Raw genomic sequence first — 15,920 nt, 5'->3', positions numbered from 1 at the left:
AATTGTTTACATTTCACGGAAAACTTCAAAAACAGACAAATTTAGTATATTTTCGCAAATTTTGCAGTTCACAAAATTTCAGGGTCCCTACTAAAGTAGTACAAGTTGTGCACTGTTTGTATGAGTGGTATCCAGGAATTGTGTCAGTTATTGTTATTTATAGTTACTATGTTGCTCAAAATGAAACCGTGTATCTATTCACTAAAATGTGATTCATCTTTCAGTTGCTGCTGGGGATGAAGCTCAAGATGGAGATTGCACGGCAGATGGATTGTATTGCCGTTTTTTTTGTTTAACCTAGTGATGTGCACAGTCAGCAGAATAGGATAACCTCTATGGTAATAAATCAGATTGATTTTGTGGTTGTTTACTTAAGCACTGGGAAATAAGAGAACATAGTGAAAGTTCCTGTTGTGTGATTTTTGGTTGATATTTTTAAATTGACAGATGTCAAAATCAATTTAATTGGTTTCATTATTTGCTTTCTCCTAGAGAAATGTTATTTGTAGAGTAGTCTAATATAAATCAGGTTAAGTTACAGCCATGCAAAAATGACAAAAGTGAGACAGATGCATTGATTTCAGTATGTGGCTGTTTACACATACATGCATCTTGGGCAATATGTGTTTATAATAGTTATTTTTTTCTACATATTGAATTTTTTTGGTGCCATATTGGGCAAACACACACTTGTTTTAGAGATGTGTAATGAAATAATATGACTGAGTTAATTCAGTTAAACCTTTTCAAGAGCATTAGTTACTTGAAAATTACCACATTCCTTGTGATCATTAGGATCCCATTTATTTGTGTGCATTTTATAAGATGTAAAAGTGTGTAAATACGTTTTGTATTAAAACGTTTTGCATGAATTTATTAGCGGAATATTAAATTTTGTTTAGAAATTTGATGATGTTAAGATACACAAATTACCTAATTGTTATGATTCGAGTGTACATGGTGGTTCATGTTTTTCACTTTCTTTGTTTTTAGTTTTACATTTCTGAAGATGGCACAAAAGATTTTTTTTGTGTAGTTTGTATTTTATGTTTTTCCATTAATATTTGTAATAATTGAAGGATCAATTATATGAAATTTTTTATTTCTTTAGTACCATTTAAATAGTATTTTGTATGATTAAGTTATTATTTATATTACAAAGTTTTAACTCATGTTTTTTTTGCTTTACAACGAACAGATTTCAAGAAAATTTGAATATCTGTATTGTCGAATCAACACGAGTTGTGTAGATCTCATATACTTTATTATAAGAAAGTCTTCATAAAAGCAAAACTTTTACTAATGTGCATTTTTTGTTTACACGTGACTTGCCAAAATGTTTAGTACCCAACAAGATTTATGTTAAATCAGCTCATTTTATGAAAGATTTTTTAAAATTGCTCATTTTCCATGATGGTCTTCAAAATTTCTTTCATGAAAAATTTTTGTATACAATTTAAGTCCTAATTATTATGATAGTTATCCTGAAAAGCTGCAGAATTGGCAGGGAACTACTTCACATGCACTTTAATTCGGAATATGTCACAAAATAAAACAGTTAAAAGAAATTTAATTGGTTAAAAATTTTTGTTTTGCAGCACTCTTTTTGTATTTATATTGTAATTAGTTATTGTCACTCACTGGCATTAAAAATAGCTGATGTTGCTAATGATTTCCTAAAGTATAATTAGTTATTATTGTCACTCACAGGCTATAAAGTAATAAAATACATATTTTGTTTATCTCGTTAGTTCTAAATTTATAGACATGTTGCATCTGGCTTAGTAATGAACTACCCATTTATAAAATCATTGATTGTATCAAATTTTGTTGGTATCATAATACCAAAGTGTTCTGGAAAACATGGGAGATTATGGAAAGCAGGGCAAAAGATAAACTTTATTTTTCAGTGGCCAGTGTTTTGCACTGGTGCATTATTTAGCTCTTCATGCCATCTAAGATGTTAAAGACGTTGTTGGAAATGTTCTTAGCTGGAGCTTCTCAGATTTAACATGCAGGGAGTGTTGCTCATTCATTAGAAAAAGAGGTGGTGAAACAGAAAAAAAAATTACTGTGAGTTTTTACCTTGAACTTTAGTTCTAAAAGGTTTGTTTAGTGCTGGTTGATCACATACCCCTCCTATTTTGAGCAGTGTTACTGTCTTGCAACAGCTGCAGAAGCCATTAATTACATCAGTTTTGCAATGCATGGGATAGCCTAGTAGACAATTTTTTATTAACCTGGAGTTTTGAAACCAGGCATTTGTATTCGTGCATTTTTTTTTTAATTTTTATATTTTTTAGTATCATATTAGTTCTCTGTGAAATTTTATATGACATTCTGTTAATATGAAAATGTCGGAGCGTTAAAATCAAGTCATGTGCAGTGCTATATGATGAACGGTGGCGCATTTGAAGTTAAAGTAGTGTGAATGTTCCAGTGAAATTTTGTGAATGGTAGTTTTGCTGTCGCAGGTAATTGTACTAAAATAATCAAATTCATTGGAGAACGAACTGTACACAAAGTTATGCACTATTTGTTTTTTTATATACTATATACAATTGTGAATCATTATTAAAGAAGAATTTGTTTTGTAACTTTTTTTTTAATAATAACCAAAATGAAATGCACGTGTTTTACAAACTATTCAACTTGTTCCTTGTATATGAACAGATCAGTGTATCAGTATTTTGTTTCATAAGCAAATAATAAACAAGAAAACACTTTTCTTGTGGTCAGAAAAGAAATATTGTGTTTCATTTTAACATTTCCTGTTTAAATATCTTTAATCTTTATGGAGAGGGTGTATGTAAATGTGGAAGACATTAAAAAATAAAATATTGTTTTTTTAGAGAACTAAGACATTAGAATTGGTATGTGGTATTATTTCAACACTTAAAAAAATCTTAATTACAGTGATGATGCAGCAACTTTTACTGTGGCAGGCCTACCAACCATTTAGTATAAAAAAGAGGGAGTTTTTTCCATCGCCAATTTCTGTCAACACCAAAGATTAATTAAGTAACATAAGCAAAGTTGCTTACAGAAAGTTTTAATTTGGCTGACAATTACTTCGGTTTAGGGCCACAGACTGACCTAAGTGAAATTTACAATTGAACTATCCTCTTTTTGGTTAATTTTCTAGTGGTAATCAAACTTCAATAAAGATAAAAAGTTTGACATTTGATTTTACAAATCTCGTCATGACATTTTTTAACAATTCTATAAGAATTCAGCAAAGTGTTTGAATCTGTGGTTTTAACCACATTTGGCTTTTCAAATATTGGCAATGTACACTGAAGGAACAAACAAAATGATTTATTTAGCTTGCATGTTAGGAACATTAATAATCTAATCTCTCTTCTCTTGAAAGCTTACAGGAACTATTTCCACCTTTTTGTGTAGGTTGTAACTTTGGTATTTTTTGATTCTGGAACTGGTGATTCTGAACTTCGTTTCAGCTAGAACATTTCACCAAAGTTTTAATATCAGAAGAGACAGCTTTGGACATCTTTGGTATCTTGAACGAATCTAATGTTTCCGACTTTCTGATGTTTAAACTTCACTTCAAAATTAAAATAACTACCCAGAGGATCTCAACATTGCTGCATTCTTGACAAGTTTGAAAAGAATTTTCATTTCAGAGTCATGCAATACCTGAAATTCATTTAGCTTAACTTTACTTTTTTGAACTTTCTCTCAAGATGGCTATAATTTTGCCTTGCAAATATGTATGCTTGCCTTTTGAAAATTATTTTTATAAATTAGTAACTTCTCATGTTGTGGTAAACAGTAAGAACATTACCCGATATGTTTGGGTAGAGTTGAAACTGGCCGTGATGCTTGTTCCACTGTTGCACATAATCAACTTGTTTTACTGTTAAACAGCAAGAAAATTAAGCATCAATTAAAGAAACTTGGTCATATTTTAAATGGTAAGCATTCTACAGTGAAATGCTGCATAATTCACATGTTGGCATTATGTATCGCAAGTGTTCATACAAATACTGATGAACATCCAAGTCCAGCCTGCAACTCTGCATGTTGTGCTGCTGCACACATTTAGTTACAGTTCTTATTGTTAAATGAGACAGAGCTCTGTGTTTCAGGAACGAATTAGGGTGTTGCTTCGAGGGGCTGGTGTAGCTACTTTATTTTTCATTTATTACAGCTGGATATCAATACAATTTAGTTAAGAATATTATATCTGTATCATTATGTGAAAAATATGTCGCACAATCCAGACAGTACTTATTACAGTAAAACATCTGTATAGTGAACCTCATAATTTTTGATAATGTTACTACAAAGTACTTTACTTCAGGGCTAAAATCCAAAACTTTATAATAAGTTTTAGTTGTTTTAGTTAAGTGATTTTTTTTAAATATTTGAATGGACATAATATTGAATGTCAATTATTTATCTTGATTTTCACTGCTTTTTTAATATTATTAACATATCAAGCTTCCTACTAAAGCATGTGGACAGAATAAACATGGTATCAAACTTCTTAGTGGATTTTTTTGCTAATTGTGAATATTCTGCAGCATTCATTTGCATTGGACTTGCTTTCCCAGCATTGAGCAATTGCTTTGTCTACCTGGCAGAAGAAAGAAACAAGCTGATCTGGAAGCCCGCAACCTCCACGAAGGTCATCTTTATCAGTGGCTGTCAAACAAGAGTTGAAAAATGCTGTCTTGAGAAAAAATACGGCCTTGATTATGCTACTCTTGTCATCTAGACAGAGAATGTTGTGGCAGTGAATCTGAAATTAAAATTTCAGCAACAGCAATATGAAGGTAAATTGTTAGACTGAACTAGACAAGGTTGCAGGGTCAAATTTGTGTTCAAAAGATGAAATTTCACATTAATATCTTTAAATGTGATACAAACATTTGGGTTTGAATCCCTGTAAAAGCAATTTCAGCATTGCCTGTGATTTCACATTTTAGAATCATCATTAGTGAGTTTAGCATGATGACTTGTTTCATGAGAAAAAAATATGGGTGCGTGTACTTATGTAAGCACATGAGAAGTTATACTTCTTTGGCATCATTAAAAAATAGTTTTTAATTGTATGCAAATAATTAATTACATTAAAATAATAAAAGGGCTGGAAAAAGATAATCAAGTCAATAAAGTTCAGTTTAATAATTTAATAATATTTAGTATTAATTATATTAAATAATAATCTTTTAATTTATATTGTTACGATGGCGCTTGGCTGTAGTGCTTGGCGTCGCCGCGCTCGTTCGGCCTGTCTGCGCCCCCTTCCACCCGCATCCTCTCCCTGGTATCTCGTGTCATACTATCACGCGACATCCTGACCGTTGCAGCGTGCACCTGCCTCAGATCGAGTTACTTAAAGAGGCCGCACTGCGGCATAAAGGGACTCAGACATGTTTATCAACGCGTTTTGTGGGAGCTCGATGCTTGTTGCGTTTATCAGCGTTCTTTGAGCATCCGCCGCGTCCTTCGACAGGACTCACGACGCGTGTCTGGGCATTTCGACGGCGAAGGTCGCGCAATATCTCGGAGACATGCCCGATTGTTCTGGACGGGAACCCAAGGGCTATATAAGGAGGTAGGGCCGACCTTCGAGTCAGTCTGAGTGGGGAGTTCTCCCGCGGCGGAGTTTCCGGGCGATAGTGCCGTGGGTGCGGCAGAGTGGCGAAGTCCCTGGACGAAGGTTCCAGGGCAGGGAGTGAGTGAGTTCAGTGGAGTCGGGAGGTTCCGGGCGATAGAGTCGCGGGCGCGGCGGAGTCCCGAGTGAAGTTGCGAGCGAGTCATCGTGTGGGATCTCGGCGAAGGGTGTGACGGCGGCGGCGGAGACCCACAAGGGGTGCTGCGGCGAGAGTTGCGCCGGAAGTGTGACCCAGTGAGGTGTGTGAAACGAGTGACTGGGGAATTGACATATCTTTACCTGTAATTAATTATCTGCCAATTTGGAAGATTATTTGTAAGTAACAAGTAGTGGTAATAAATAAAACTGTGTGTGTGATAAAAATCTTTAATTGGGCTATCCTTTACGAACCCCCCGGAAAATCGTAACAATATCAAGAAATAATACATGCGGATAGTTAACCTCAATTATATTGGAGCACTTGAAAAAGTATATAAGTACTAGTTTTTTTACTAATATTTACGAATAGTAAATAATATTAATAAAAATATTCTATTTAAATCACTACTGAATATAATTTATTAGCACATATATAATTCACACTTGTATGAAACTAAAACACGTGTTGTGAATGTAGAAACTAGAAACATGTGGATAAATATTATAAATATGAAAACAGTGATCAGAGGCGATGAGCGTGCCAACATGTGCTATTAATAGAGGTTATATTTCTATTTTGTTGGTAGCTTTTTTTTTGAGACTTAATGAGCAGTTAATTTTGTGTTACAGTGATGCGCGCGCATCTTAAAATTTCACTCATCATTTTTTCATAACGCGTCTAAAGAAGTATAACTTCAAAAAGTTTAAATTTTGTATTTGATGGACATAAGCTTTTTGTCAATGACCAGATTAAAACCTATTTTTTACTACACTAAAAAAAAACACACACACATTTATTTTAAATGTCACACACTTCCATGCTTTACCTGGGATTTGAACTCATAACCCCTCACCAGAATTGGCACTCCAATCAACTAAACCTCAGAGGTGGGCTAGGAATAATTTAATGAATGAAAGGAGCAGTTTGGATACATTTTGGTGATAAGGCAGGTGGCCACATCTTTGTTGCAACTGTCGGTTAATAGCTTCCATTGAAAATTTTTTTTTGCATACATAATTACTAGACTGTTACCGGTCTGAATTCACGGAGTGTACAGTTAAAAATGTAGTATGCCAAATTTACAAACTTTAAAATAAACCTTAACCTGAATTCAGGCATGCTTTCAATAGCAACTTGAATGCATTGATACACGCATGTTTAGTTTGTAAGGCATGGCACATGCTGCACAAAACGTACAGCTTGAATCGTTGATGGCACTACGTCTTCAAACTGATCTTTCCACAGTAATCAATACATCACTCACAGAAAATAGTATTTTACTGTGGTTTTATAGTCAATGGCCATGGCTTCCAAATAAACAAACATTGGTCCAATCGTAAAATTAACGGTGTTTCAAAATTCGCTGGTTAGTGGTATTACAGCATTGTCATCAATAAACATGTTTATAGCACTTATTTACGGCTATATTGTTTAAAAAATTTTTCATCATCTCTGTCCATACTGTAAATATATGTCTTATCAATCTTACAATAGAAGCTCTCTAAGCCAGCAAGTTCGGGATGTAGCATAGCACAATTCCTGCCCCATGCTACTGATAACATTAAATGAGAATGAGTTAATTTACTGATGTTTTCTTCATGTTTCATAATTAATTTATGCTCATGTTTCTTTTATTATACATAGGCATTTAAGGTATTTTGTTTGTGCTCAAATCTTAATTATTAATTTTGGTTAGGTTTTATATAAAGTTGAATGTGTTTTTTATTTACATTGTTTACAATTTTGAAGCATGTTCTGGTTAGTGAGACTGTAACATTAGAGAAAGTTTAAAAAGAAAGGAAGACATGGGCGTGACACTCTGCTGCCAGTAAGTAATTTTTCACACCGCAAGTTAGTGCGTTGTTGGGAAAACACAGCGGGTAGGTGCACTATTAGCAGTAATGGACTAGGACTTTCGCTGGGCACCGTCTCACCAGCCAATCAGGATGAGCCATGCTGTAGTGTGGTTTACTTTCCAAATTTTAAAGGAACAAATGTTAGAAACGCCCTTTCCTTATATCGTCGGTAATGTACCTGGTTCTATATTGTTATTAGCTGAATGACCCATGGGGTTGCTTCCCTTTGTTTTCACCTTTGTAAGGGAAGGCATCTTCGTTGTTGCTCGATTGTTGCCACGTGCGGCCATGTTGTCGGCAGCTCATGAAATAATTTGAGAAATGCATTAAAAGATAATTTAACGTTTTGAGGCCAGGCTTTAATCGGCATCAGCCCAGGGTGACTGTCATCACCCTCCCAAGACAATTCAGTGTGATGATGTACCTTATTTAAAAACTTAACTAAGGTTCTTGAAGTTTTTTTGTAACTGAGCATATTGTTTTCAAAAAATCATAATAAAACAAGAGATTGTGCAAAAAATACTTTTATTTAAAAATTCTAGCAGAAAAACAACTATTGAAAGGATAACTTATCCTCAATGTTGGCAAAAAGATGAACTTAAAAACATAACTTCAAAGTCATCATAAATTAACATCATAAAATTTCCAGTGATTAAAGTGTCTTGTTACTATTCCAGGTTGCTTAGCCAGGCCAACCTGGAACGTAACAGGAACCACGGCCACGCTGGATTAGCAATTTTGCTGAATTATCAAAAGTTAATGTAGTTTTAATGGAGTACCAAAACTAAAAACCACAATCTGTAAATTAAATGTGCATGTGATGCACAGTCCTGCAAGACATTTAATCTCACACTGTGCTCATATTACATTTTCTTCAGGAAAATTTGGATAATTTGTTGGTGAGACATAATATGTCTATCATTGCTAACGGGAGCATAAACACAGTCATGCCAGACTCTTCCTGAGCAGACAGTGTAAGGTTCATTTTCATTAGCATGTTACAACAAATAGATACCACAGAATATTCTTGTCACAAAAAATGGAGCATAAACACTGAGTGATGGTTAAGTTAAAGCTAAATATGTGCGTTAAATACATTTTCATTGGCTTCTAATAGAATATTTAATATAATTTTTATTGAAATATTTTTTTTATGAAAGTAGATGGCTCCCGAACTTACAACCTTTAATTGGGATCGATCAAAAGAAAATGCATTAACACATAACCGCATCTAGCAAGTGGCCAGCACAAGTTCATTTTATCAGTGGCTCTTTGTTAGAAAAAATGTTTTACAAAGGAAAAACAAAATAATTTTGTCACGTATTTCAAATAAAGTTTTATCCACACTGTGGTATTTTATTTCTCATTATTTCAAAACTTTCATTTTCATCACCAAGTAAAGCATGTTTTCAGAATGCATGAGCAAAGTTTATTTTCCATGGCCTCTTACAATAATGTTGAATATTTCATGAATAAAAAAAATTTGTCTCAATAGATAAAGAGTCTCAGGAAGAAAATCACATGGCAGAACAAATAAAAACCTCAGATATAAAAAAAAAAAAAGTGTCAACCAAGCTATGCCCAACCAACTTCCCTTGAGCGGTTTGGTTATCTATAACTCGAGTAGCTTTATGTGTGGGAGTAAAAAGATAAGCGAGATAAGCCAGTGAGATTACCTACAGGCTGCAAGGGGAAGAGAAAGGTGTATGCAGCATTGTGATGTCGTGTGCAGACTTGCCTTCTGTGCAGGTGGCAGCACGAGTAGCTTTACCAGTCTCACTTATCTGTCACAAGGGCAGTCTTTAAATTGATTCATTTTTCAATTACATTTTTTTTAACATAGTGTGGGGCATATAAATTAAGGGTAGCGACAATACAGCCCCTTTAGTTAATCACTGTTAGCTAGCAACATTACGTTCAATGAATTAATGTTTTTTCTTCCATTTTTGATGGGACTTTGAACATCTGAATTTCCCCCTCCCACCCTTGAAAAATCAGAACACAAGCGGCTCAATCAGTGCCGGATCACAGAGTTCGCCGAACCAAGGAATGCCGAATCAAAGAGCTTTTATTTTATTAACTTTCACATATTATGATAGGTATGTACAATGTCCATTGTGCTCCTGATTTATTTTGAACTACGTGCTGAAAATTCAAGATTAGCAACAACATTTTCCACAGTCAAGTAACCGAACCAATGTAAAACTCTTCAATGGCTCAAAAGAATGTATACACCATTACTATGTTCCCATATCGTTTTTAAAGATAAGTTGTGAAGATAAGATTGATAATTAAAGATACAAGATCAATACAAAATTGTATGCAGTACTATTAAAAATAACTGTTTGCAAGAGTCATATAATTTATTTACAAAAATGGTTATGCTTATTAGTAGTTTGTACAATACGCCCTTGTCAAAATGATAGTTCAAATTTGTGAACATTATAGCATTCAATAATTTATCCCAGCAAATAAATATTTTAAAAAAAAGTATAAAATATATTCACATAAAGGCTTTTACACAATTAACTTAATATAAAAACATAAATTACAGTTGTAAATGCATATATATGGCTCTCTAATGTCTAATTTAAAATAAAAATCTACTGTATAAATAAACTTGGTGAAATGGAACTTGTGAATTAGTTAAGGCTCATGAAAGCAAAACTCAAAAAAATGTTACACTAATCCTTTAATCCTGATAATAAAGATGTACTGCCCTATTGGAAGTGTACCTGAGTACATGTTAATTAGCAGTAGAAAATGAATTATAGCAGATGGAAAATTTTTCCACTTGTATTCATTTACTAGCATGATGAAACCTGCATGAACAAATTATCCACTGAAAATAAAACTCCATAATAAAACTTGTGGTTGCTCTGTATTTATGTGGCAAACATGTTGCCCTGAAAGAATTATAGATACTTTTCTGAATATCAATGACACTACAGAAGGTGAAATGGCTATACCACTGTGCAGGGGCGAAAATCTGTATAATTTCCAGAGGGGCACCCACGGAATTACTGTTAACATTCCTGTTTCTCAGTTACAATTTCCTTAGTTCCAGGGGAGGTCCCTCCCCCATCACTCTCCAGGATTTACTCCCATGCCATCGTGGGTTTGAAGGGCTGTGATATAGGACTCAAACATGTTAGTTAACCTAAGGCATGGACATACCAGCCCCCACTCAACTTTGTATACAGATTCCTAGCAAAGGATGTTTCAACAACATACATTTATCACCTCTGATATGCAGATTAAAAGCCAGATATATAAACATAAATAATTCATTTTCTTAGCTTTATTTTCATGAGGGCAGTGAATATTATTATTATTATTACAACAACCACAACAAAAACATTCAGTTTGTTGTGAGCTGGTTTTCATAACTTCTTAGCTGATTCATTATTTCCATTCCATCTTGTATAGTCAAAACATGTTAACATTCATTTATTTACAAATTACATAGGCATGAATCAATAGTACCTTGCCTTAAAAACATACAAACTACCTTTATTGGACACTGCATATTTTTACCCTTCTTTAATTAATTTTATGAATAGAATTTCACTGCCATTTATTTCCAGTCACTGATAATATCTCAAGTATCACAAAAAATTACAATAAAAAATACACTGAACTATAATTATTGTAATTATTATTTGAGACAAAGAAAAGGCAACTTGGTATGTTAAGTATTGGGCTATGAAGAAAATTGTAAATCATTTTTATGCCAGCTAGAAAAAAATTTGTTACATATTACATTGGAATAAAGAGGTAAACCCTGATATTTAAACATACTCAAAATGCCTGCCTTGATATTAATTTTCATGCATTTAACTAACAAAGTTATAGTAATTATGAATAGACAGAGGGATTTTACACATAATTTACATACATTCTACATAATAAAGAGTTATGGGCCATTAAAATAAGATTAATACTTTAAGAGAAACACAAATGAGTGCTATAAATGCACACAATTTTAAAATTCAAGAAGCAAGTAGGTACTATTATGCAGGCCAACAAGAATAGAACTGTATTACGCTGCAGTCAGTTGAATACATGCTTTTACAGGAAAATACTGAAAGCATTCACATCTGTTTTCACTCAAAAGGAAAATTTCTTTAAACATTTATTGGAAACTGTTGTATGTGATCAAAATTGAGTTTCATACTGCTGTATCTTAAAAATTTTCCAGGCAGGCAAGTCATCAGTGATAGTTTGTAAAGTAAAACAGAAATGCTGGAAAAGTCTGGATGAAAAATATATAAAATAGCAAATGACAAACAGAATAAATAACATGTTGTAGCTAAATCGAGTCACTAAAAAAATTGATACAAAGAGCATATCCTTAAAAAACATAACACATATATAGGAATAAAATTTATTTATATTCATTACAATGATTAAGGGATAGTACTGTTAACATCAAATAAAAATGAACTTATAATACATTAAATATTTTCTGTGAAAACAAAATTAGTTATGAAACAGTAAAATTAGTACCTCAATAATAATTATTGTTTTTATAACAATACGACCAAGCACAATTTCAATGAGTAAGAAACTAACCATTACTTACTTTAGGTTAACAAGTGTGTTGTCTGCGAGCAGGTCCAGTGAGTTGCAGTGCACACATGCACACTCCCAACACTCTTACATCCAGCCTATTGTACGCAATCCCGATTCATACAATGGAGCTTGCAGCAAAACCAGTCGCTTCACAGTTTAGAGCACTACCTCTGAGACCAAGCTCATTGACTCACTGTCAGGCTGCAAGGTTTTACTTTAACTATTAACTATAAACGTATGTTTAATTAAGAATGTAAGATGCCCAAAGACCAACTGACATAAATGTGAGTGTTAATAATTACCAATTAATTTTAGTAGTTTACACAGCATATATAATGTAATATATAATGTATGTAATGTATACATAATTAAATAAAGGTTTGTGAAAAAAACTTTAAATCAAATACACTGGCTGAAAATTTTTTTTTAACTAGCCAAGTGGGCTTATCCATCATCAGCCAGTATTTGTTAGACACTTAAAACCAAACTGGAATTGAAAGTAACCTAAGCAACACAATTTAAATAACCACAGAAGGTAAAGTTACAAATATTATGGCAAACTCTCCCTGCATGAGAAATACCTACAAAGGAATGTATTACCACTTAGTAGAAACCCTTATCAAATAACTTCAGTAAACAATAAAAATGACCATTGTACATAATCCTACAAGAATGTATTAAATAACATCAGATATTCAGTTGGTAGGACACACAATTTAATTAGTTCATCACAAACTACAAAAGAATACCATAATGAAATAGCCTTCCATTTCACAGCAATAGTTTCATTTGAAAATTTTCCACGTCTCACAGCTGAAGTCAATATAAAAATCATTAACTCTCAGGCCAACCATAACTGTCCTGTCTTAGCCATGCTTAAAAACTTCATTTTAACCTTGAAAAGACTTAATACCCTTTAAAGAGAATATGGTTCTCAATGCTATCATGCTTTAAAAAAAATCACAAATTAGTAGCTGTAGTCCAAATAAGAAATTTCTCAACATGATTAATTTAATACATGTTACTCTAATCAAGAAAACTATAAAGGTATTCATCCGTTACATGACGAACAATGATGGGTTCTTCATCCTTTCAAGCAATCAGTAAACAGACACAACTATCTTCGTTCAAAACTCACGTCTTTTGCATTCTACAAACTCTCCAAATGACCACGCAGAAGCAATACGTCCCTCTCCTAACTTATCCAGCCAGCATCTCTCCTCTGTCGTAATGCCACCAAACCCACACCATGCTACCAACTTAAAACCCTTAGGACACGCTCCTCCACTTGCCTCAAAATGACCCGATCCCATCCCAGCTATCTACCAACCACAACTTGACCTTTGTACCTCCAGAACAACCTCCGTATGGTCTACTGCAACCGGTGAAAAAATATTTAGCGCACAGCTCAGACAAGAGGCTGTGGGTGGTTCTATGAAACTGCTACGAGTAGCCACGCCACATCCACTCACCTGTCTACTGGATGGGGCCATCACAGAGCCCCAACATGTACAATCTCAACAAAAATAAAAACCAATAGCTGGGGCACTACAAAATTTACAACCACCTGAAAAATACCAGTGTGACAAAATATATATAAGGCAAAGTCATGATTGACTCATCATGCTGTAGGCTAAACTGCTAAAGGCCAAAAAGTGAAATTCGGAGGGCATGTTTATTTCATTAAATAGGTATCATTTATGAAAGGACTTTTCAATATTAAATTTGAAAGGGCAGAAACAGGGTGGCAAAGTTTGTAGGGAAAATTGTTGCATGGAAAAATAAAATAATCTGGTTGGATTAGCTTGAAATTTGGTATTTGTGCTTCTTGACACAATTAATGAAACACATATTTTAGTGTTTTTTTTTTTTTTAAATTCAACCTCTATGATGAGAAAAGGAGTGGCAAATTTAGTACATAATTTTTTTATTTTAAAGCTTATTTTGAAATTAAATCCCTAAACTAAAGTGGGTGGCAAAATTTACACTGAGAATAAAAAAAATTGAATCAAAATTACTTCAAACTTTGCATAACTGCTCCAAGACACAATAAATTCAGCATTTTTGGAAATTCTAACCTTAAGAGAAAAAGTTTTTTTTCTTCATCTTTTCGTGTTGATGGTAGTAAAAAGATTCCACTCGGGGATGCTCACTTACTTATATACTCAACCCATAGCAACATAATTTATTTCATAAAGGATTTAAAACTCAGTAATATGTAATATGTACCTCTGACTGCTCACAGCACCCACCAGAGAATTTATAAATTTTCACGAAGTTAACATCGCCAGGTCAACTACCCAAACAGGCACACACGTGAGGGCACACATTGCCATTGTTGCATGCTATATAGAAACTTAGTATAACTAGAAAATTCAGTTTTCTCATTGAAAATAGCACCATCTATGCATCCATGTCAATGTTGCATTATTTTTTAATAATAGCTAAATTGTTTTGTAGTTTCCATATTTGTTGTTTTTACTAGATGTCCCTGGTGGCACCAGGAAGAGATTTCTAATAAACTTGCTTCTGGCCAAATCTGGAAGAAATCAATGCATTGCCTTAGTGCTGCGACAAGAAGGTGGTAAAATGGCTCAACACTGCCTTCACACTTCCGCTCAATCTTAAACGTGTAGTAACCCTATGAAATATCTAGATAGAGCAACCAGGCTCTGGGAGTGCAAACTTATTATGTGGGATGAGAGTACGATCGCACTTAAGGGCATTTTTGAAGCACTAAACACAACACTTAAAGACATAGGATAGTGATGGAGTGATGGGTGGAGTTACTGTGTTGCTTGCTAAGGACTTTTGACAGACTTCCTATTGTACCTAAGGGGAACTAACTGACAATGTTAAGGTGTGCATAAAATACATCTGTGGCCTTACATTAAAAAACTGTCTCTTAAGAAAAACATTACATTTCATTTAAGAGGCTACAGTTCTGCTGGAGAGTTTTCTCAGCTTTTACTCAAAATAGAGAATGTAGATTATCCTGAGTTCAAAGGAAAAGTATATATTTCTGACCACCTGGCACAGTAGTGTCAATGATAGCAAACCTAATAGCTAGAATATATATCCTTATATTTTGGATATACACACTCAGTCCATGGACTGGCTATGTGAACGTGTTATACTGACCCCCAAGAACATTGCCGCCATTAACGACATTATACTCAAGTCTTTTGAAGGATCATAAACGTAATACAGGTCTGTCTATTCAGTGTTGCTACCAGGTGAAGCAGTCAACTACCCAGTACAGTTCCTTAACAGCCTTAGGCCATCTGGTCTTCCTTCTCCCAAACTCCTTCCTAAAGGTTGTAAATCCTGTCATGCTATTATGAACCTTAACCCGCCTAAGCTTTGCAACTGGAATAGACTAAAAGTGACAGCACTTCACAAAAACATTACTAATGCCATTGTGTTTACCCGATGTGTACGGGGAGGGGGGGAGTAGGTATTCATACTGCGAATACTGCTTATACCCTCCGACTAAATCTTTGAGTTTACGTAACTACAAGTCCCCCTTGAAGTATGTGTTGCAATGACCATAAATAAATCACAAGGCCAGTCGTTAAAGGTAGCAGGCATCGACTTAAGAGAGGATTGCAGTTCTACTTGGTGGCCTGTTCTAGAGCAAGCTCCGTCAGCAGCCTGGTGATTTCAGCACCAGATAATAGGACCACAAAGAAGTAAACAAAGAAGT

The 15,920-nt window shown here is 34.1% G+C and overlaps 1 protein-coding gene across 1 annotated transcript in view; it reads left to right on the top strand.

The window, feature by feature from the left end:
- Positions 1–6,432, top strand: part of LOC134529633 (CUE domain-containing protein 2) — a 52,016-nt gene extending 45,584 nt beyond the window's left edge. The window contains exon 8 of the mRNA XM_063363933.1: positions 225–6,432. The gene's annotated coding sequence lies outside the window, so the exon portion shown is untranslated. The remainder of the gene's footprint in view (positions 1–224) is intronic.
- Positions 6,433–15,920: the final 9,488 nt, after the last annotated feature.

The sequence above is a fragment of the Bacillus rossius genome, chromosome 2 (genome assembly GCF_032445375.1).
Source record: "Bacillus rossius redtenbacheri isolate Brsri chromosome 2, Brsri_v3, whole genome shotgun sequence".
NCBI classification, from domain to species: domain Eukaryota; kingdom Metazoa; phylum Arthropoda; class Insecta; order Phasmatodea; family Bacillidae; genus Bacillus; species Bacillus rossius.
Note: the sequence above shows the minus strand (reverse complement) of the source record. Positions and strands in the feature narration are given on the sequence as shown.